The sequence below is a fragment of the Oryctolagus cuniculus genome, assembly GCF_964237555.1.
Source record: "Oryctolagus cuniculus chromosome 17 unlocalized genomic scaffold, mOryCun1.1 SUPER_17_unloc_2, whole genome shotgun sequence".
NCBI classification, from domain to species: domain Eukaryota; kingdom Metazoa; phylum Chordata; class Mammalia; order Lagomorpha; family Leporidae; genus Oryctolagus; species Oryctolagus cuniculus.
Window position 1 is genome coordinate 1,336,133 of NW_027208203.1, and position 21,223 is coordinate 1,357,355.

General features: G+C 40.3%; 2 long non-coding RNA genes across 2 annotated transcripts in view; one reads left to right on the top strand and one right to left on the bottom strand.

The window, feature by feature from the left end:
* The window catches only part of LOC138847896 (uncharacterized), a 37,500-nt gene extending 16,497 nt beyond the window's left edge, over positions 1-21,003 (top strand). The window contains exon 2 of the long non-coding RNA XR_011385773.1: positions 19,514-21,003. This is a non-coding gene — a long non-coding RNA (uncharacterized lncRNA). The remainder of the gene's footprint in view (positions 1-19,513) is intronic.
* Positions 1-21,223, bottom strand: part of LOC100355679 (serine/threonine-protein kinase Kist) — a 44,233-nt gene that overhangs the window by 9,627 nt on the left and 13,383 nt on the right. Inside the window, exons 2-5 of the long non-coding RNA XR_011385772.1 lie at positions 20,432-20,846; positions 18,995-19,104; positions 14,481-14,711; positions 5,293-5,370 (exon numbers count right to left, since the gene is read on the bottom strand). This is a non-coding gene — a long non-coding RNA (serine/threonine-protein kinase Kist). The remainder of the gene's footprint in view (positions 1-5,292; positions 5,371-14,480; positions 14,712-18,994; positions 19,105-20,431; positions 20,847-21,223) is intronic.

Consider the following 21,223-nt stretch of genomic DNA (forward strand, 5'->3'; position numbering starts at 1 on the left):
TGGTAATGTAGTGGGGGAATGGGCATTTAGAGATGAACGCGTGAAGGAACCATGTGCAGAGCTACATAATAGACCTTCTTTCTACTGCATTAACACTGGGTAGAAAGACCAGCATAATGGGATGTTTAAGATTATTGGTTTACGCCAGCGCTGCGGCTCACTAGGCTAATCCTCCACCTTTTGGCGCCGGCACACTGGATTCTAGTCCCAGTTGGGGCGCCAGATTCTGTCCCGGTTGCCCCTCTTCCAGGCCAGCTCTCTGCTGTGGCCTGGGAGTGCAGTGGAGGATGGCCCAAGTGCTTGGGCCCTGCACCCCATGGGAGACCAGGAGAAGCACCTGGCTCCTGCCATTGGACCAGCGTGGTGCACCGGCTGCAGCGCGCCGGCCGCAGCGGCCATTGGAGGGTGAACCAACGGCAAAAGGAAGACCTTTCTCTCTGTCTCTCTCTCTCTCACTGTCCACTCTGCCTGTCAAAAAATAAAAAATAAAAAAAAGATTATTGGTTTAATAAATAAGTGATTGGTGGAGTAGATCTTAAATCTCAAGTATGGCAGCTTCCAAAATGTGTCTGCAAATAAAGTCAAAGAATTAACCATGGAAAAAGAATTTGAAGTATGTAAGGATTTATGCAATGCTTGAATGCTCCAAGGAGTGACAGGACAGAGGCGAGAAGAGTGGGCTGGTCTTTAAGTGGGAGCAGAAACAACATTTTCCAAAGTAACTGGAAAAGATCAGGGCTGCATGAAAAGCGGAAGAAATTATTTGGACAGACAGTGATGTAAAAGATGACGAAATATCTATCAATGACTTCATCTTCGTTTGTGTTTGCATATAAACTTTTTAAAAAATTCACCGACATAAAAATTATATGTATTTTTGGGAACTATGTGATGTTTCATTACATGTATATGTTGTTTAACAAACAATCGGTGTAAATATCTTTATTCTCTCAAGCATTTAGCATTTCTTTATACTGAACATATTCTTTATACTGAACATATTCAAAAATCCTATCTTGTAGTTACTTTTGTACAGAAATATATTGTACATTAACATTATTTACCCTCCCCTCACGGTACAGTAGCGTCACAGCACTGCTTACTCCTACCTAGATATAGCCTGGTACCCATCCATCAACCTTTCCTCATCCCTTGCTCCTCAATTCATCACTGCACTTTTAACCTCTGTGAAAATACCTATTTTTTAGACTCCACATATGAGCCAGACCATGGGGAATTTGTCTTTCTGTGCTCATCTTATTTCACTTAGAATTATTACTTCCAACTGCATGTATTTTACAAGATTTCATCCTTTTTATGACTCAGTACTATTCCATGGTCTTACTTTGCTTTTTGTCACTTCAACTGCCTACTGCAAACTGAATAATCCCTACAGAAGGAAAAGTTTACTTTGACCTTTGGCGGGTGGCTAGGAAGACCAAGGTCAAAGCTCTCCATCTGGTGACAGCCTTCCTGCTGGTGTCGCCTGTCTACAGAGCCTGACTTGGGCATCGCCTCTGACAAGGGGGGGATGCACAGGAGACAGAGCCAAACTAACTATGTAACAGAACCTCTCTTACAATAACACATTAGCTCCTTAATCCACTAGTCCACAAATGATGTAATCCACACACCACGATTTAATGACCCCTTGATAGTCTCTCCTAGCCCTGCGTCCTAATATGTCACCCTGGGGATCACAATTCACTGTGGATTTTCTTCAGGTGGGCATACAAAGAACATCAGGCCTTTCCTACCCAGTCACAGGAAAATAAAATAAAAGCTTTAAAAATAAAGGAAAGAATGGAAATGAAAGAGTTAACAGTAAGGGCATCACTTAGGTACATGTAGTTCACATTATTTTTGGAGTTATTTATATTATGTCTATTTAAAGATTACTGAGCAGAAGCCATGCTTATCTGCTGAGTTGTGTGCAAGGTCAAACATTTTCTCTGCTCAATAAACGATGACCCATAATACCACTAAGTAAAGAAACAAGAAGACTCCACTGAGAAGGAACGCTAAGCATCCTTACTACCATCAACCAACTCTTTCTTTTGAGTGTGTTCCCCTTTGCTTCTGACTGTTCTTGTTAGAGAAATGCCAGCTTCATTTATCAAGTATACATTCAAATCAGGAAATCATCTTTCTGAGAACCAGAGTGATAAAATGGGACTCTAAAGTCAATCTAGAAATTAAACATAGGCAGTGCCTTTCACAGTTCTTTGGACTAGTGAATAATACATTCATAAGTGTAGACAGATATTGAATTACACAGGCATTTGGGGAAGAAACAATATTACACTTTTTGCCTCTAGTGTTCAAAATGGACTTTGGAATAAGCAAGGTTTAAGCTAAGTGCAGCTGGAAGAGTAAGGTAGAATATAGAGAGGGGGAAATGTGGAAACAAGGTAGTTTTACATTAAGGGGTAATGGTGTGGTAAAGAATAGTAGTGGAAACGGCAATGAAATTTTTATGTATAAAGTAGCATAGATTCATAGAAGTGCGTTTTATGAATAGGAAAAAATACTGGAAGGTAAGGCAGGCTGGGAAGATGCTCTTTTTAGTGCCTTCAATTGAAGGTTATGGTATTTAGCATCTTCCTTGTCACTAAGGACCACTGAAGATGTGGAGAGGTAGAACCATAAAGAAAAGATGTTCTAGAAGAGGAAACAAAGAGATTGTGTTCAAGATGGATGGCAGGAAAACAGTAGATGCAGTGAAACCTCAGTTCCTGTATCTGGACACGAGGTGGTGGGATGAATGCAAACCACAACCTAGTGAAATGGAGACAGAAATGCATCTCTGGGGGATCCAGTGATCTTCGTATGCTACAAAGCTTTCACAGAGATTAGTAACTGCTAAGTAGAAGAGCATGGGATGGGCAGCGCGTTTCTATATTTTAACTGGTTTAGATGAATTATTGCTTACAGTTATATACCTTATTAAAAGGAAAGCATCCTCTAAAGAAGTATTTAGATCAAGGTAAGAAAAAAAGCCCAAGAACACTCAAACCCTCCACACATGTATAATTTTTAACTTTAGATCATTTTCTCATTCAGGTAGATTTACTTACATAAAATTGTCCAACAAGCTCCTCAGGGAAACACAGTAGTGCAAGTGCACTAAATTGTCACTGTGATTTACAACACAGTAATCAAACACACGGAAACCCTCTAAAGTCAGTTCATATATTGAAGGCAACCTATTAAGATGTTAACTCTGTAAATGGATATGAGATACAGGGGAATACAGGAATTTATATTAACTCTGTAAATGGATATGAGATACAGAGGAATACAGGAATTTATATCAGATCATTTCAGGAAAGATGAATCAGTTTTGATGTGTAACCTCTGCGGAGAAAAAGGCTACATAGTAGGTATAATATAAAACATGGATTTTCAATGATACTCATTGAAATTGAAACACTTGAATTATTATCATAGAGAATAATAAGGACAGCTTCCTTATTTAGTTGACCCTGAATAGTATTGATGCTTTACATGTAACCATTATAGGGAGAGCCTGGAGCAACATTTTGCTGCTGTATTATTATTACACTGCACTGGAGGCAGTACATGTATAAAAAATAGAACAAGTTACATAATGTAGCTTGGTCTCTGAGGGTACCATCTACTAAACATTAGACATTTCAATAGTTAAATACTTATATTTCCACTCACTTTTATACTTATTTTTAAAATTTTTTTATAATGAGTCTTTGTATGTGTCTGTGAGTTCATCATACTGGGAGTTCAATGGATTTTACTTTTAATTATTTAATTGAGAGAGAAAGAGAAAGAGAGAGAGATGAGAGAGAGGTCTTCCGTCCACTGGTTCACTCCCCAGATGGCTGCGATGGCCAGAGCTATGCTTATCTGAAACCAGAAGCCAGGAGCAGCCTCCTAGTCTTCCATGTGGGTGCAGAGACCTAAGCACTTGGACAATTCTCCACTGCTTTCCCAGGCCACAGCAGAGAGCTGGGTCAGAAGTGGAGCAGCCAGGTCTCGAACCAGCACCCATATGGGGTGCTGGCACTGCAGGCACTGGCCCTACCCGCCATGCCACAGCACCAGCCCTTATACTAATTCTTAATATAATTGTGATTAAATGAATACAATGGAGGGCTTTGTGGAATACAGGTATTTATTCATAAATCATAGAAATCCAAATTATAGCTTACCTTCCCATCTTCTCATATCTTTGATATTGCAAAAATCAATTTAAAATAGCCAACACTTTTTTCTTCACTTATTTGCAGAAAAGATAATTCTTATTTCTCATAGGGTTAAAATTGGTAATTATTGTTATCTTTCATACTTTTTCTGATTTTTGATTTAATGCATAATTATTCACTTTATAAAATTCCTTTCATTAAGGTAAGTATATATTTTTTAAAAGATGTATTTGTTTATTTGAAAGACAGCTACACAGATAAATGGAGAGACAGCAGAAGGAGGATATATATATATATATATATATATTCATACAGAGAAAGAAAGAGAGAGAGAGAGAGAGAGAGAGAGAGAGAGATCCTCCATCCACTGGTTCCATCCTCAGATGGTTGCCATGGTTGGCCAAAGCCAGGAGCCAGAACTTCATTCAGGTCTCCATTTATTTTTGTACATATTCTTAATATAATTACATTATATACTCTATGTACGTATAACTAATTAATATGATTGCGCCACATGAGTGGCAGAGATTCAAACACTTCTGCTGTTTTTCTTGGGGATCTGGTTCAGAAGTGCATCAGGTAGAATACAGCTGGCTATGCCACAACACCAGCCCCAATTTTTGATCTTTATCCATGAGGATCCTTCAAAAATTCTTGAGAAAACTGAATGAAAAGATAAATGTCTTCTGTTACAAAATTTTTAAATCTATCTATCTATCTATATATGTATATGCAATATTCAACAATCTTGTGGAAAACAAAAATTATGGAAAAATTGGATTTCAAAACAACTTCAAAATAAACTATTACATTATATTCTGAGGATTGTATCTATGAATAACATGGAATCTGATATCTTTTTATTTCTATGAAATTAGCATGAGAATTGAGAACTGTGTTGCAGTAATTATCATGCATTTACTGTGACCCTGAGGATCTAATGTTTTAATGAATTCTTTTTTTCCATTGCTTCATTTTTAAAAAAACTTTTATTTAATGAATATAGATTTCCAAAGTAAAGCTTATAGATTACATTGGCTCCCCCACCCAATGACTTCCCTCCCACCCGCAACCCTCCCCTTTCCCACTCTCTTTCCCTTTCCATTCATACCAAGATTCATTTCCAATTTTCTTTATATACAGAAGATCAGTTCAGTATGAATAAAGTAAAGATTTCAACAGTTTGCACCTACAAGAAACACAAAGCGAAAAATACTGTTTGAGTACTAGTTATAGCATTAAATCTCAATGTACAGCACATTACGGACAGAGATCCTACATGAGCAGTAAGTGCACAGTGACTCCTGTTGTTGACTTTACAAATTGACACTCCTGTTTATGGCATCAGTAATCTCCCTATGCTTCAGTCATGAGTTTCCAAGGCTATGGAAGCCTTTTGAGTTCACTGACTCTTATCTTATTTAGAAAAGGTCATAGTCAAAGTAGAAGTTCTCTCCTCCCTTCAGAGAAAGGTACCTCCTTCTTTGAAGACCTGTTCTTTCCACTGGGATCTCACTCACAGAGATCTTTCATTTAGGTTTTTATTTTTCTTTTCTTTTCTTTTCTTTTTTTTTTTTTTTTTGCCAGAGTGTCTTGGCTTTCCATGCCTGAAATACCCTCATGGGCTTTTCAGCCAGATCGGAATGCCTTTAGGGCTGATTCTGAGGCCAGAGTGCTGTTTAGGACATCCGCCATTCTATGAGTCTGCTGTGTATCTCGCTTCCCATGTTGGATCACTCTCCCCTTTATTTATTCCATCAGTTAATATTAGCAGGCACTTGACTTGTTTATGTGATCCCTTTGACTCTTAGTCCTTTCATTATGATCAATTGTGAACTGAAATTGATCACTTGGACTAGTGAGATGTCATTGGTACATGCCACCTTGATGGGATTGAATTAGAATCCTCTGGTATGTTTCTAACTCTACCATTTGGGGCAAGTCAGCTTGAGCATGTCCCAAATTGTACATCTCTTCCCTCTCTTATTCCTACTCTTATATTTAAAAGGGATCACATTTCAGTTAAATTTCAACACTTAAGAATAACTGTGATAATTACAGAATTAAACCAGTCATATTAAGTAGAACAGAAAAAAAACTACTAAGAGGGATAACATATTAAGTTGTTCATTAACAGGGCTATGCTGATCAAGTCACCATTTCTCATAGTGTCCATTTCACTTCAACAGGTTTCCTTTTTGGTGTTTAGTCAGTTGTCACCGATCAGGGAGAACATATGATATTTGTCCCTTTGGGATTGGCTTAGTTCACTCAGCATGATGTGTTCCAGATTCCTCCATTTTGTTGCAAAGGACCGGATTTCATTGTGTGTGTGTGTGTGTTTTTTTTTTTTTCCTGCGGTATAGTATTCTAAAGAGTACATATCCCATAATTTCTTTATCCAGTCTACCGTTGATGGGCATTTAGGTTGGTTCCAGGTCTTGGCTATTGTGAATTGTGCTGCAATAAACATTAGGGTGCAGACCGCTTTTTTGTTTGCCAATTTAAATTCCTTTGGGTAAATCCCAAGGAGTGGGATGGCTGGGTTGAATGGTAGGGTTATCGTCAGGTTTCTGAGGAATCTCCAGACTGACTTCCATAGTGGCTTGACCAGTTTGCATTCCCACCAACAATGGGTTAGTGTCCCTTTTCCCCCACATCCTCACCAGCATCTGTTGTTGGTAGATTTCTGTATGTGAGCCATTCTAACTGGGGTGAGGTGAAACCTCATTGTGGTTTTGATTTGCATTTCCCTGATTACTAGTGATCTTCAACATTTTTTCATGTGCCTGTTGGCCATTTGGATTTCCTCTTTTGAAAAATGTCTATTGAGTTCCTTGGCCCATCTCTTAAGTGGGTGGTGTGTTTTGTTTTTGTAGAGTTTCTTGATCTCTTTGTAGATTCTGGTTATCAACCCTTTATCTGTTGCATAGTTTGCAAATATTTTTTCCGATTCTGTCGGTTGTCTCTTCACTCTCCTGTTTCTTTTACAGTACAGAAACTTCTCAATTTGATGCAATCCCAATAGTTGATTTTGGCTTTGACTGCCTGTGCCTCCCGGGTCTTTTCCAGAAACTCTTTGCCTGTGCCAATATCTTGAAGGGTTTCTCCAATGTTCTCTAGTAACTTGATGGTGTCGGGTCATAGATTTAGGTCTTTAATCCATGTTGATTGAATTTTTGTGTAAGGTGTAAGGTAGGGGTCTTGCTTCATGCTTCTGCACATGGAAATCCAGTTTTCCCAGCACCATTTATTGAATAGACTGTCCTTGCTCCAGGAATTGGTTTTAGATCCTTGATCAAATATAAGTTGGCTGTAGATGTTTGGGTTGATTTCTGGTGTTTCAATTCTGTTCCATTGGTCTATCCATCTGTTTCTGTACCAGTACCATGCTGTTTTGATTACAACTGCCCTATAATATGACCTGAAATTTGGTATTGTGCTGCCTCTGGCTTTGTTTTTGTTGTACAAGATTGCTTTAGCTGTCTGAGATCTCTTGTGCCTCCATATGAATTTCAGCATCATTTTTTCCAGGTCTGAGAAGAATGTCTTTGGTATCTTGATTGGGATTGCATTGAATCTATAAATTGCTTTTGGGAGAATGGACATTTTGATGACGTTGATTCTTCCAATCCATGAGCATGGAAGATTTTTCCATTTTTTGGTATCCTCTTCTATTTCTTTAAGATTTTGTAATTCTCATTGTAGAGATCTTTGACGTCCTTGGTTAAGTTTATTCCAAGGTATCTGATTGTTTTTGTAGCTATTGTGAATGGGATTGATCTTAGCAGTTCTTTCTCAGCCATGGCATTGGTTGTGTATACAAAGGCTGTTGATTTTTGTGCATTGATTTTATATCCTGCCACTTTGCCAAACTCCTCTATGAGTTGTAATAGTCTCTTAGTAGAGTTCTTTGGATCCTCTAAGTAAAGAATCATATCGTCTGCAAAGAGGGATAGTTTGACTTCTTCCTTCTCAATTTGTATTCATTTAATTTCTTTTTCTTGCCTAATAGCACTGGCCAAAACTTCCAGAGGTACGTTAAATCGCAGTGGTGAGAGTGGGCATCCCTGTCTGGTGCCAATTCTCAGTGGAAATGCTTCCAACTTTTTCCCATTTAATAGGATGCTGGCCGTGGGTTTTTCATAAACTGCTTTGATTATATTGAGGAATGTTCCTTCTATACCCAATTTGCTTAGAGTTTTCATCATGAAAGGGTGTTGAATTTTATCGAATGCTTTCTCTGCATCTATTGAGATAATCATATGGTTTTTCTTCTGCAGTCTGTTAATGTGGTGTATCACATTGATTGTCTTGCACACATTAAACCATCCCTGCATACCAGGGATAAATCCCACTTGGTCTGGGTGGATGATCTTTCTGATGTGTTGTTGCATTCTATTGGCCAGAATTTTATTGAGGATTTTTGCGTCTATGTTCATCAGGGATATTGGTCTGTAATTCTCTTTCAGTGCTGCATCTTTTTCCGGCTTAGGAATTAAGGTGATGCTGGCTTCATAGAAAGAATTTGGGAGGATTCCCTCTTTTTCGATTATTCTGAATAGTTGGAGAAGAAATGGGATTAGTTCTTCTTTAAATGTCTGGTAGAATTCAGCATTGAATCCATCTGGTCCTGGGCTTTTCTTTGTTGGGAGGGCCTTTATTACTGTTTCAATTTCTGTTTCAGTTATGGGTCTATTTAGTTTTTCTATGTCTTCATGGTTCAATTTTGGTAGATTGCATGTGTCCAGGAATCTATCCATTTTTGATAGATTTTCCTGTTTGCTGGCATATAAGTCCTTGTAGTAATTTCTGATGATTCTTTTTATTTCTGTGGTGTCTGTTGTTATGTTTCCTTTTTCATCTCTGATTTTATTGATTTGGGTCTTTTCTTTTTTTTAGTTTGTTGGACCAATGCGGTGTCAATTTTGTTTATTTTTTCAAAAAACCAGCTCTTCGCTTGGCTGATTTTTTGTCATGTTTTTTTGGATTCAATCCTGCTGATTTCTTCTCTGATTTTGATTATTTCTCTTACCTTACTAGATTTGGGTCTGTTTTGCTGCAGATTTTCTAGATTCTTGAGATGCGCTGAAAGCTCATTTATTTGGTACCTTTCCAATTTCTTGATATAGGCACCTATTGCTATAAATTTGCCTCTCAATACTGCTTTTGCCGTATCCCATAAGTTTTGATATGTTGTGTTGTGATCCTCATTTACTTCTAGAAAGTTTTTGATTTCTCTTTTGATTTCTTGAATGACCCAGTGTTCATTCAGGAGCATGTTGTTCAGTCTCCATGTGTTTGCATACTTTCTAGTGTTTCCTGAGTTGCTAATTTCCAGCTTCATTCCGCTGTGGTCTGAGAAGCTGCATGGTATGATTCTAATTCTTTTAAATTTGCTGAGACTTGCTTTATGACCTAGTATGTGATCAATCCTAGAGAAGGTTCCATGCACTGCTGAGAAGAATGTGAAGTCTTTAGATGTAGGATTGAAAGTTCTGTAGATATTTGTTAGATCCATTTGGGCAATAGTGTCAATTAAATCTGCTGTTTCCTTGTTGATCTTCTGTCCGGATGATCTGTCTATTTCTGAGAGGGGAGTACTGAAGTACCCCAGTACTATTGTATTGGAATCTAAGTCTCCCTTTAAGTCCCTTAACATATCTTTTAAATAGACCGGTGCCCTGTAATTAGGTGCATATACATTTATAATAGTTACATCTTCCTGTTGAATTGATCCCTTAATCGTTATATAGTGCCCCTCTTTGTCTCTCTTAACAGTTTTTGTATTAAAGTCTATTTTGTCTGATATTAAGGTGGCTACACTTGCTTTTTTTTGTTTCTGTTGGCATGGAATATCTTTTTCCAACCTTTCATTTTCAGTCTGCATGCATCTTTGTTAGAGAGATGTGTTTCTTGTAGGCAACAAATAGTTGGGTTGTGTTCTTTGAGCCAATCTTTTAACTGGACAGTTCAGGCCATTCATGTTTTTTTTTTTTTTTTTTTTTTTGACAGGCAGAGTGGACAGTGAGAGAGAGAGACAGAGAGAAAGGTCTTCCTTTGCCGTTGGTTCACCCTCCAATGGCCGCCGTGGCCAGCGCGCTGCGGCCGGCGCACCGCGCTGATCCAATGGCAGGAGCCAGGAGCCAGGTGCTTTTCCTGGTCTCCCATGGGGTGCAGGGCCCAAGCACCTGGGCCATCCTCCACTGCACTCCCGGGCCACAGCAGAGAGCTGGCCTGGAAGAGGGGCAACCGGGACAGAATCCGGCGCCCCGACTGGGACTAGAACCCGGTGTGCCGGCGCTGCTAGGCGGAGGATTAGCCTAGTGAGCCGCGGCGCCGGCCCAGGCCATTCATGTTTAATGTGACTATTGATACATAGTGACTTTGCCCTGCCATTTTCCCGGAGATATTTTCTAGTATATGCTTTGAGCTTCCCATGCTCTTTTACTGGTAGGTTTTCTTCCTTTACCTTCTTTTATATTGATGGCCGTGTTTCTGTTTCTGAGTGTAGCACATCTTTAAGTATCTTTTGCAGGGCCGGACGAGTGGCCACAAAGTCTTTCAATTTCTGTTTGCTATGAAAGGTCTTTATTTCACCTTCATTCACAAATGAGAGCTTAGCAGGATATAATATTCTGGGCTGGCAATTTTTCTCTCTTAGCACCTGTGCTATGTCTCGCCATTCCCTCCTAGCCTGTAGTGTTTCTGATGAGAAGTCTGCTGTGAGTCTAATTGGACATCCTCTGAGAGTAATCTGACGTTTCTCTCTTGCACATTTTAGGATCTTTTCTTTATGTTTCACTGTGGTGAGTTTAATTACCACGTGTCGTGGTGAGGATCTCTTTTGGTCATGTTTACTAGGGGTTCTATGAGCTTCCTGTACTAGGATGTCTGTGTCTTTCTCCAACCTGGAAAGTTCTCTGCTAGTATCTCACTAAAAAGGCCTTCTAATCCTTTCTCTCTCTCCATGCCTTCAGGAATTCCTTGAACTTGAATGTTGGTTTTTTTAATAGTATCCTGTAGATTCCCAACAATATTTTTTAGATTTCTAATTTCCTCTTCTTTTCTTTGGTTTGACTGTATGTTTTCCTGTGCTCTATCTTCTAAGTCCGATATTCTCTCTTCTGTTTCACTGACTCTGTGTTTTAGACTTTCTAATGTGTTTGTCATTTGATCTATTGAGCTCTTCATTTCATTTTGATTTCTCTTCACTATCACACTTTCCTGTTCTACTAGTTTCTGCGTTTCATTTTGATTCTTCCTTAAAATTTCATTTTCATGAGTGAGATTTTCAATCCTGTCCAGGAAGGATTTCTGTAGTTCAAGGATTTGCTTTTGAAAACTTCTAAATGTTCTTATCATATACTTTTTGAAATCCGTATCTTGCATTTCTTCTACCTCATCGTCTTCATAATCTTGGCTTGGGGTGTTTTGTTTATTTGGAGGCGTCATAGTGTCATCGTTGATCTTGTTCCCTCGATTTTTGTGTTTGTTGCTTGGCATTGTTGATTCTTCTTCCCTCAGTGTGAGCTTTTTTTTTTTTTTATATATACTATGTCTGTGTTAAGTGGACTGTCTGCTGTTGGCGGAGCCTTGGAGGCTTGAGATGGGTGTGGCCTGAGAGCTCTGCTTGGTTCTTCTGCGTTACGGGTGTGCAAAGGTGACACCCTCAGGTTATGCGTGGTAAATCTCTCTCTTTTTATTTATTTTATTTTTTTTTATTCAGGAGGTAAGTAATACTGCATGGCTGATCAGAATTGATGGTATTTAGCTTCCGATCTCTGGCTTCTACCCAAAGAGTCTGTGTAGGCTCTGTTTCTCCTGCGGACTCCCACTGGGTTGCCTAGGCTACTGAATTGTAGTGCCTCAGTTCCTCTGCTCTACCCTTTTGTTATGTATATCCCGAGTGGGGCCTGCTCTGTCTCTTGCTCGCCTTTGCAAGGTTGGCGGAGACAAACTCGCCTGTACCAGTAACCCCCACCTTTTTTTTTTTCCTTCTCTCCTGTAGTCAGTCTGGTGAACTTTCCCGCCTCAAGCCCGCTTCCCTCTAGATTCTGTCTGCTGTTTCCCCGCCAATGTCTTGGGTTACTGAGCTCACCTCCCCTTACAGCGCCGGTGTGGACTCGGAGCCCTGGGCGTCCCTGCTCTCCCCGCTGGTCGTCTGTGTAACATCCACTCCCCTTCCAGCACTGGCGCGCAGACCCTGCGGTTCCCGCGGCTTGGCTTCCACGCGGTGGGCGACCTTGTTCTCCCCATAGGTCCTCCAAGTCACAGCCACTAGATCCGGAAGAGTTTCCTCTGCAATTTTTCCTGATCCTTTTTCTGAGGCTACCGTAACTCCACTTTTATTAAACTAAATTTTCCCGGACTATCAGTGCGCGCCCTTACTATTCCGCCATCTTGGCTCTGCCCTTAATGAATTCTTTAAAAGCAAAAAAAAAAATCTATCTGCAATCTTGTCATGAACTTTCTAAAAATATACGAAGTCTAATTTCAATTATGTATGGAGTACAGTGAGACACTTTGACACAGGTATTCAATGCATATCGCTCCACAGTAGTCAATAATTTTCACCCTGTCGATCCTTCAGGCTCCTCTCTATACTGAGTTATTGTGAAGTAGTGTCACCTTACCAGGCTGTGTAACACCAAAAATCTGTTCTTTCAATCTGACTCTGATCTGGTACTCATTATCCCGCTTCCCTGTATCTTTTCCTCCTCTGCCCTCTCCACATGCCTCTAGGAATTGCCATTTGATATTGTGGTAAGTTTCTTTTGTTTAGTGTCCACACTTGAGGGGGAACAGGTGATATTTGTCTTATGTGTCAGTGCGTCTTATTTCATATTGTTTGTCTTTGTAAAAATATTCATTTAAATTGGGGTGAGAAGATGCTTTCTTGTGATTTTAATATGCATGTGTTTGATGAAGAGTGACATTGAGAACTTCTTCACATATTTTTTTTCACTTGTATGTATTCTTTGGAAAAATGTCTTTTTAAGCCTTTTCCATTTTTTGGTCAGATTTTTTTTTTGCTTGCAATTGAGCTCTTTGCATTTCTCACACAATTGTTTATGTTAGCTCCCTATCAGATGCATAGTTGCCAAGTATTTTTCCCCGTTCTGTAGTGTGTCTTTTCACTTTGCTCACCATCCCCTATGCTGAACAGAAAATGTGCAATTCGATGTAATCCCATTTGCCTATTTTGGTTTTGTAGTTTGTGCTCTGGGTGTCATATCCAAAGTACAATTGCCCAGATCAATATCATGAAGCATATACCTTGTGTTTTCTTCTAGTAGTTTCACAGTTTTAAATCTTTCACAAATCTTAATCTAGTTTGAGTTGATTTTTGATTACAATGAGAGGTAGAGATCTATATGTTTCTGCTTGTAGATGTGCAGTTTTACCCTGTCATTTATTGAAAAAAAAAAACTGTTCTTTTTGGGGCCGGCACCATGGCTCACTTGGTTAATCCTCCACCTGCAGTGCTGGCATCCCATATGGGCACCGGGTTCTAGTCCTGGCTGCTCCTCTTCCAGTCCAGCTCTCTGTTGTGGCCCGGGAGGGCAGTGGGGGATGGCCCAAGTGCTTGGGCTCTGCACCCTCATGGGAGACCAGGAGGAGGCGCCTGGCTCCTGGCTTTGGGTTGGCGCAGTCTCGGCCTTAGTGGCCATTTGGGGAGTGAACCAACGGAAGGAAGACCTTTCTCTCTGTCTCTCTCTCTCACTGTCTATAACTCTACCTATCAAAAAAAAGTTCTCTTCACATTGTGTGTACTAAGCACCTTTATCAAAAATCGGTTGGCTGTAAATTCATTAATTTATTTTTGGGCTTGCTATCCAACAATTATTTTTTGTTAGGACTGCACCTCAGATTGATAATACTTTCTTAGGAAACTATTTATTAACATGAGAATATGTATAATGTGTAGTTCTTTATTTTGATAGTTGGCTTCATGATAGAGTGGATTTAATTTTAATTAATTCATCATTAAAACATGGTTTTATAAATTTTCCTGCCACCAAACCAGATCATATTCCAAACTAAATTGTTATATTTAGTATAACAGTTTATTTTAATCTATTTAGTTGAGATATGTTATATCAGATATATTAGAAACCTTTTTAAATTTAAAATAATTAATAAATTAAGACAGGTCACTCAATTTTTTAAAGTCACATTTCTAATAAAAATACCATAGTTGAATTCAGTTTTATATCTTTTGAAGTAATTCTATTTTTTCTAGATTTTGAAGTTTACTATTTTCTCTGGTGTTCATTTGGTACATGTCTCGCTTACCATAAGCATGGAACATTAGGAGTCTAGGGATCACCTCTGGATAATGGAGTAAGAAAATTTGTCTGCAGACTGCTGCTGGCATCTCCCTGGTCTCCTCAGAGAGGTATACTGTGTCCTGGGTCCTGCATTGTCCTTTGTGATGCTTGCAGGAAAAACTGTTTCCCTTCCGTTGCAGTCAGTTTAGGTGACAGGAGACTACAGCCAGGGATCCAGTCAGGAGGAGAATAGTGTCTGACAGTTAAAACAAACATAAATACTGACATTCACATAGTTTCTGTTGTCTTATTTGTTTATAGCTTTCTCAAGTTTTATTATTGCTTGTCCACATTTTGTTTATTGTATCATTCACTGTGTCACCTAAAGTGAAGTTTTCTCTTTTACTTCGGTCTCACTGCAACGCATTCCCTTCCACTTGAGCTGATACTGACTTTGATTTATGGTACATTGTCCCATTCTTAGTAATGGGAAAAATTAGCATAGTCAGTGCAGACATTTTCTCAGCATGAGATACCTGTTTTGCATACATTTTGCTCCATCTTTGCTTTAGGCTTTTATAGACTACCATGGAGCTATTAAATACTATTTTAAAACCAATCATCTCCACCAATTTCATCTTACTTTCAGCCACCTGCACTGTAAAACATGACATAGATGTGGGATATATATCTTCCTAATTGTTAATATGATTAAATGACAACATATTCAAGCTTCTTGGTCCAGTGCCAGACACATAAAAGCTATAAAAATATTTGCTATAATTACTAATAGATTATACTCCAAAATATTCAAACAATGTAATTTATACAAACTATTTAATTGATCTTAGTTCAATTAAATAAAAGATCAATACTTAAAAAGTTACAACCCATATATTTGGAAGTTGAAAAAAATACACAATAAATAATGAATATAAGAGCAGTATTTAAAAATCTACCTAGAATTAATGGATAATGGAACTGCTATACATAAGAAAGGTCTAGTGACTCTGCTAATAAATAAATACATAAAGAGAAGTAAAAGAAAATTATACCAGCAAATGTATATATTAGAAAAATAAGAACATTTAGAAGCATTGATTATCAAACATAATGCTTACAAATGAACCAGAAAATAAACATAGATAAAAGTAGAGGAAACAGAGTAAGTATTTTTCAGAGCAAAAATTAATGAAATACAAAACAAAGATATGAGGATATCAAATGCAAAAGTTCAGTGTTAAAATTATTTTCCAAAAATACAACCTAGTGAATAGTGAACAGAATTCTGATGAACCATTCTTATTTATGGTCTGGAATTGTAAAAGAACCAAGTTATAAAACAATTCTGTTGAGTTACAAATCAATAAATGAATAAAAGCACAAGTCTGTATTACCCATGGGGTTTTGTACTGGGAGATTTGGAGTATTGTATTGGGGTTTGTGGTGAAATGAGAAGGCTGCACCAAGATGGCTGCTGGCAAGCACACATCAGTTATTCACGAATGGCTTCGGAACCCACCTGGCAAAGAAGCCAATCTGCCCCTTGACAGGACTGGCTGCCTCAGCTATATAAGCTGTTGTACCAACTGAAATAAACGAGTCTACGGGCTGCTTGCCTCTGGTCTGCTTTCACCCAACTCCCAGTGTTTGTGTCGTGACTCCATGTCTCTTGCCCCCACTGTGCTCCTCCTCTCAGAATGAATCCATAGCAACATCTGGCGCCCATTGTGGCAAGGCTTAAGTAGCCCATGTTTTAGATATTTTTCTATGAATAGTTTAATGCCTGTAGAGATCTCAGGTTTTATGGGGTCTTGCCTTTGTAGCTATATTTAGCATCTAATTACAGTGAGATTTTTTAAAAAGATTATTTATATTAAAGGCAGAGAGAGAGAGAGAGAGAGAGAGACTTCCATTTGCTGGTCCACTCCCCAAATGGTTACAACAGCTAGGACTGGGCCAGGATGAAGCCAGGAGCCAAGAGCTTCTTTCAGGTCTCCCACGTGGATACAGGGGCCCAAGCACTTGGGCCACCTTCTACTGCTTTCCCAGGTGAATTAATAGGGGGGCGGATCAGAAGTGGATCAGCTGGGACACAAACTGACACCCATATGGGATGCCGGTGCTGCAGGCAGCAGCTTAACCCATCACATCATGGCACTGGCCCCTAGTGAGATTTTTTACAGGGATTTCCCTACTAGCCCTTCTTTCTGTGATCTTCACTTTCCATACAGATAGATCCACTTGGGAGGCAATATAGCCGGAGTTCAGAGAAAGAGCTACAGCAGAGTGTATACAGGTAGCTAGGGCAATCAAGAAAAAATGGTCCTGACACAGGACTAGAGGTGTGTCCTACTATGACAGTCATTAGACAAGGGAGCTCTACCTAGTAGGGGAACTGAGCATTCAGGCTTATACAAAACCCTCGGGGCACTGTTGGGAGTCAATAAAACAATCTAAAGTATAATAAACACTTTCTCTTTGGTCAGCCATCTATCCCTGCAATGATGCAGGAAATCATAAACAAGAATTGGGTTAGAACACATGAGGGCCTCCAGTATCTGACAAAAATTTAATTTTGTTACCTGCCATGTCAACGGTTACCCGAGCAAGTCTCCAAAATGATGGTTAGCAGTCCAGCTGGAGCCACTGGGAGACCGTGACTCAATCAGCCCTCAGATCTTTTAGCCATCAGTAGTCCAGTGGTCTCCATTTCTCATTGGGGTCAAGAACAATCCTTCTTCCAATTTCCTTTGCTTTTGCAAATGGCACACTGGTTTAGACTCAGTGGCCAACAGGCTGAGGGCCCTAAGCCTGGGCTCTGCTTTAGGCTCTGGCTTTGTCCTCAGTCTCCAGGAGGGGTAACCCTGAGGTGGTCCAGTGCCCAAGGCAACATCCGTCACCTGGGCCTTTCATGCACTACTTTTATCTCTGTCCATTCCCTCTGCTCTACACCTACTGTCAGATACTTGGGAAATCATCCCTGTGAGTCCTGCTAAGCATGTCTGGGGTCCTGCACCTGCTTTTTACCTGACATCTGAGGGCTGCTTGATTACTGAAGTGCATGGCTGTAAGGGCTTGCCCTTGGGGTAAGTAGGATCTGTGTTGGTGTATTTTCTAAAGACCTTTGTTAGGCAGCTCTGAAACATGGTAGGGTTTTTATATGTATCTTGGGTAGCCTCTCTCACCTCTTAGTAACTGGCTGGCTTAGCTGAACATTTCATTCTACTGGGCAAGTTATCATGTGGTCCTGATGCTCCCTATCGTTGAAGCACATTGGGCAATTCCAGCAGGCTCACTGATATCTCTACCTGTCCTGTAGATGGTATGGGCTGGACTTAAAGCAGCAAGAGTAGGGCCACTATTTAGCCTTATTGATTATGTGTTGTTTCTTTTCAATACTGCACCAGTGAAATGGCAATAGTTGCATGTTTGGTGTAGTCAAAACAAAGAGTTACTTCCACAAATTCCTAATGAAATTAGCTGGAGTCCTCAGAAGATTGTCCCAATTTTTTTTTTTTGCTTATTGTCAGATCAGACATAGAGAATGAAACACAGACTCAAACAGTCTGACCAGCTCCATCCCCAGTCTGTCTTAAAGGGCAAAGCTTAAAACTGCCAAACTCATGAGAGTGGATGGGGAGCAGGGATTTGATGGTTGTCTTGAGAGGCAGAAAATGCAATCCCCTGGCTTCTTATTCTTGCTGCCTGAGCTAGGAGCTCATAAGAATGCCTCCACTTGGGGGAGTCACCATTTTGCCAATTAATTGGGCGGGAAAATCGACAGGAAGAGAAAAAAGTAGATGCTTTCAGCAGCTGCAAGTATCCAGACCAGGGTTGGAAAAAGCCATGCAACAATCGAATTTGGGTCTGTTCACGGCACAAAGATAACGGCCCTCAGCCCAGAGGCAGTGTACGTCAGAGTAGTGGACTGAAAGCAAAAGGAAGAAGTACAAGAGATCTCTATGGTATCTCAGGCCAGGGTACAGTGTATGAGAGACGGTGCTTTCAGTGAGTGGAGAAAAGTCACCTCAAGGCAGTAACTACTGCTATGTCTTCAAGAGACAGAGTTAGCATGCTTCAAAGATGGGGAATATGTGAGTAGCAGGCAACCAAGATGTGACATCAGGAGATGTTAGATCCAGGGGAGAGTAGTGAGAGATAATTAAAGTGACAGGACAAGAAGAAAGGGTCAAAAACCTCAGAGAGGATCCAGATCCTTACCCAATGTCCAAGGGGACCTGACCTGTTTGAGAGGCAAGGAGCCAAAGAAAGCAAGGGTGCTTGGAGGAATCCCAACATGAAATACCAAACTAAAAGGCAAGTTGTTCCCCACCAAGTAGGGACATGAATCATCCACAGAGAAAGTAGATTTCCTTAAACCACGGGTCTTTCCAAACCAATCCAAAGCCAACTATCCCAAAGCATACGGGGCAGCTTCCAGGGGGAGATCAGGTGGAAGAAGCTAATGCCCAAATGGAAAGACCACAAAGGAGAAGAAAGGAATAAGGGAACCATCAAGGAAGGTTCCTGACTCACCCATCCTTTAGCATCAAACTGTATCCTGTAGTCTTAATTCTGGGGCCCAGGTTGTCCTCAGGAGTCTCTTCGTGGTTGCTGGGAAGCTGATACAGAACCACTTGGGACTCCTGTGTGCCAAGACAAAGAAATCAGTCACGAGCCAACAACGTGAAGACAACAGTGTTTTATATAAAGAAAGTGGCAAATAGAAGGCTACTCCACAGTCAGAACCGCCTGCAGAACTTCTTATTCCTATCTAGCTGTAAATTAGTACCTATTAATCAGCCTTTACCCAGAGACTGACTTTCTAAACTTGTCCTGTGCCTGATTCATTATTGATTTCGTGGTCATCACAGTTGTGAACTCTGGCTTCACTGTTTCTCTAGAGGCAAGGCACTATGCACAAGTTTGTGCAAACCATCACAATAAAGTTTGTAACCATATCAGTGTATAATCCAAAAGCTGCTCCTGTTGAGCTTCAGGCCAACCAAGATGCATCTAATCTAGTCTTGATATCCTTTAAATCTTCCCTTGCAGTATTGTAACCATCCGTTCAAGCATCTGAAACCTCTCCCAGAAATCACCATCACCTGCCAGAGGGCCGCCTCGCCTGTGGATTTCAGCCTGACACACAACACTGGGTATCACTGTTTATCTTTAAATGACTCTGATGCTGTAAGTCTCAGTACAGCTGAATGTAAGAAAAGTATGATAGTACTTACTATCAAAGACATATAATACTTCCCATTGCATATAATGTTGTGGAATATCAAGGAACCAGACACTGGAGGATTCAAGTGTATGCAGGTTTTGCTATTGTGAATTCTAGGGGCATCTGGACAGTGCTTTATCCACTGAATTCTGTTCATCCTCATGAAACTCCACCTCACCTTAGTATGGGATCAGCTACCCACAGCCATTCTCTCAAATGAAAACGAGACATAGCAGTGTTATCATAAATAACTCACACTAGTAAAAAGTTCACTCCCATTAAATACAGCAAAGTAAAAGGCTAATGAACTGGTAACATCCTAACCCTTGAAATAATGTGCATCTAAGGTACTTCCTTAGGGGTGCCTGTGACTACCTAAATGTTATCTCAACAAAAGGGAGAGGACAGTTTGCCATGAGGGAAAGCAGGTCCACAGATGCTCACACTCTGCTCCACCTCAAGCATCACTGGGTCTCGTCCCTCCTCTGGCCCGTGCCTAACTCAGCACCGTGGAATCCTGACACACTCTCCACATTCTTCCTGCTGAGTGTGTGTATGTCTATCTGTGTGCTCTGGCGTATCTCCCACACGCAATCCTGAATCTGGGGAAACTGGACAGTGTAGTCTGATCTCTATACATTAGATGCATCCATGAGAGATGCTTTCATGCATTTTCCTAAAGCATCAGGTGGGGAAGTGAAGAACCCACCCGAGAGCAGTCCAGAACACGAGAGTGTACCCACCGCTGTTTTCTAGATGCGTCCTGGAGAAGCCTCCTGAAGCCTCTTCTCAGCTCTCAGGGATACACAGCCTGGCTCCTTTTCCTCTCTGTGGATGAAGCTTCAAAGTGCCCCAAGGTACAGCAGTGGCCCCTCAACACTCACCCAATGAAAACGGCACTCCTGTCCTCACAGAGAAAGCAGCAGGCAAGACATAAGGGGGAACCTGCACATGCGCACCAGGTGGGACGGCCACAGCATGTTTGGGCGCCACCTGCAGGCCCTAGTAGTAACGCAGGACATGCCAGTTCTGTAGAGCGCTGGGTTCCCAGTGGCCCCTGCTGCTCCACTGGGCGAATCAATGAACATTCCTACTTAACATATGCCAGGCTGTGATTTCACATGCACCAAGGAAGACGGCAAGCCCCGAGTATTCTGTCTGCATGACACCAGATGAAGACAAAAAAGAAATAAAATACAAAGTCACTACAAATCATTTGATGAATTTTCTTTATACCTGCAATGAAAACTTGGAATGAAAATGCTAAAAGTTACCATTTACAATACCATGCAAAAATAAAAGACTTATAAATCCAGCACAATATGAACAAAAATATCTCACAGAACTGTAAAACATGATTAAATAAATGAAATACAAGTCAATAGAAATTTTTTTATGATAAACAGAACATGAGCATGTCAATTTTCCTCTCATCTTGATATGTAGGGTAATCTCAATCAAATTTCCACTGAACTGCTTTGTAGATAATGTTATGTAGATAACCCGCTGTGCCACAGTGCTGGCCCCTCCCCTCT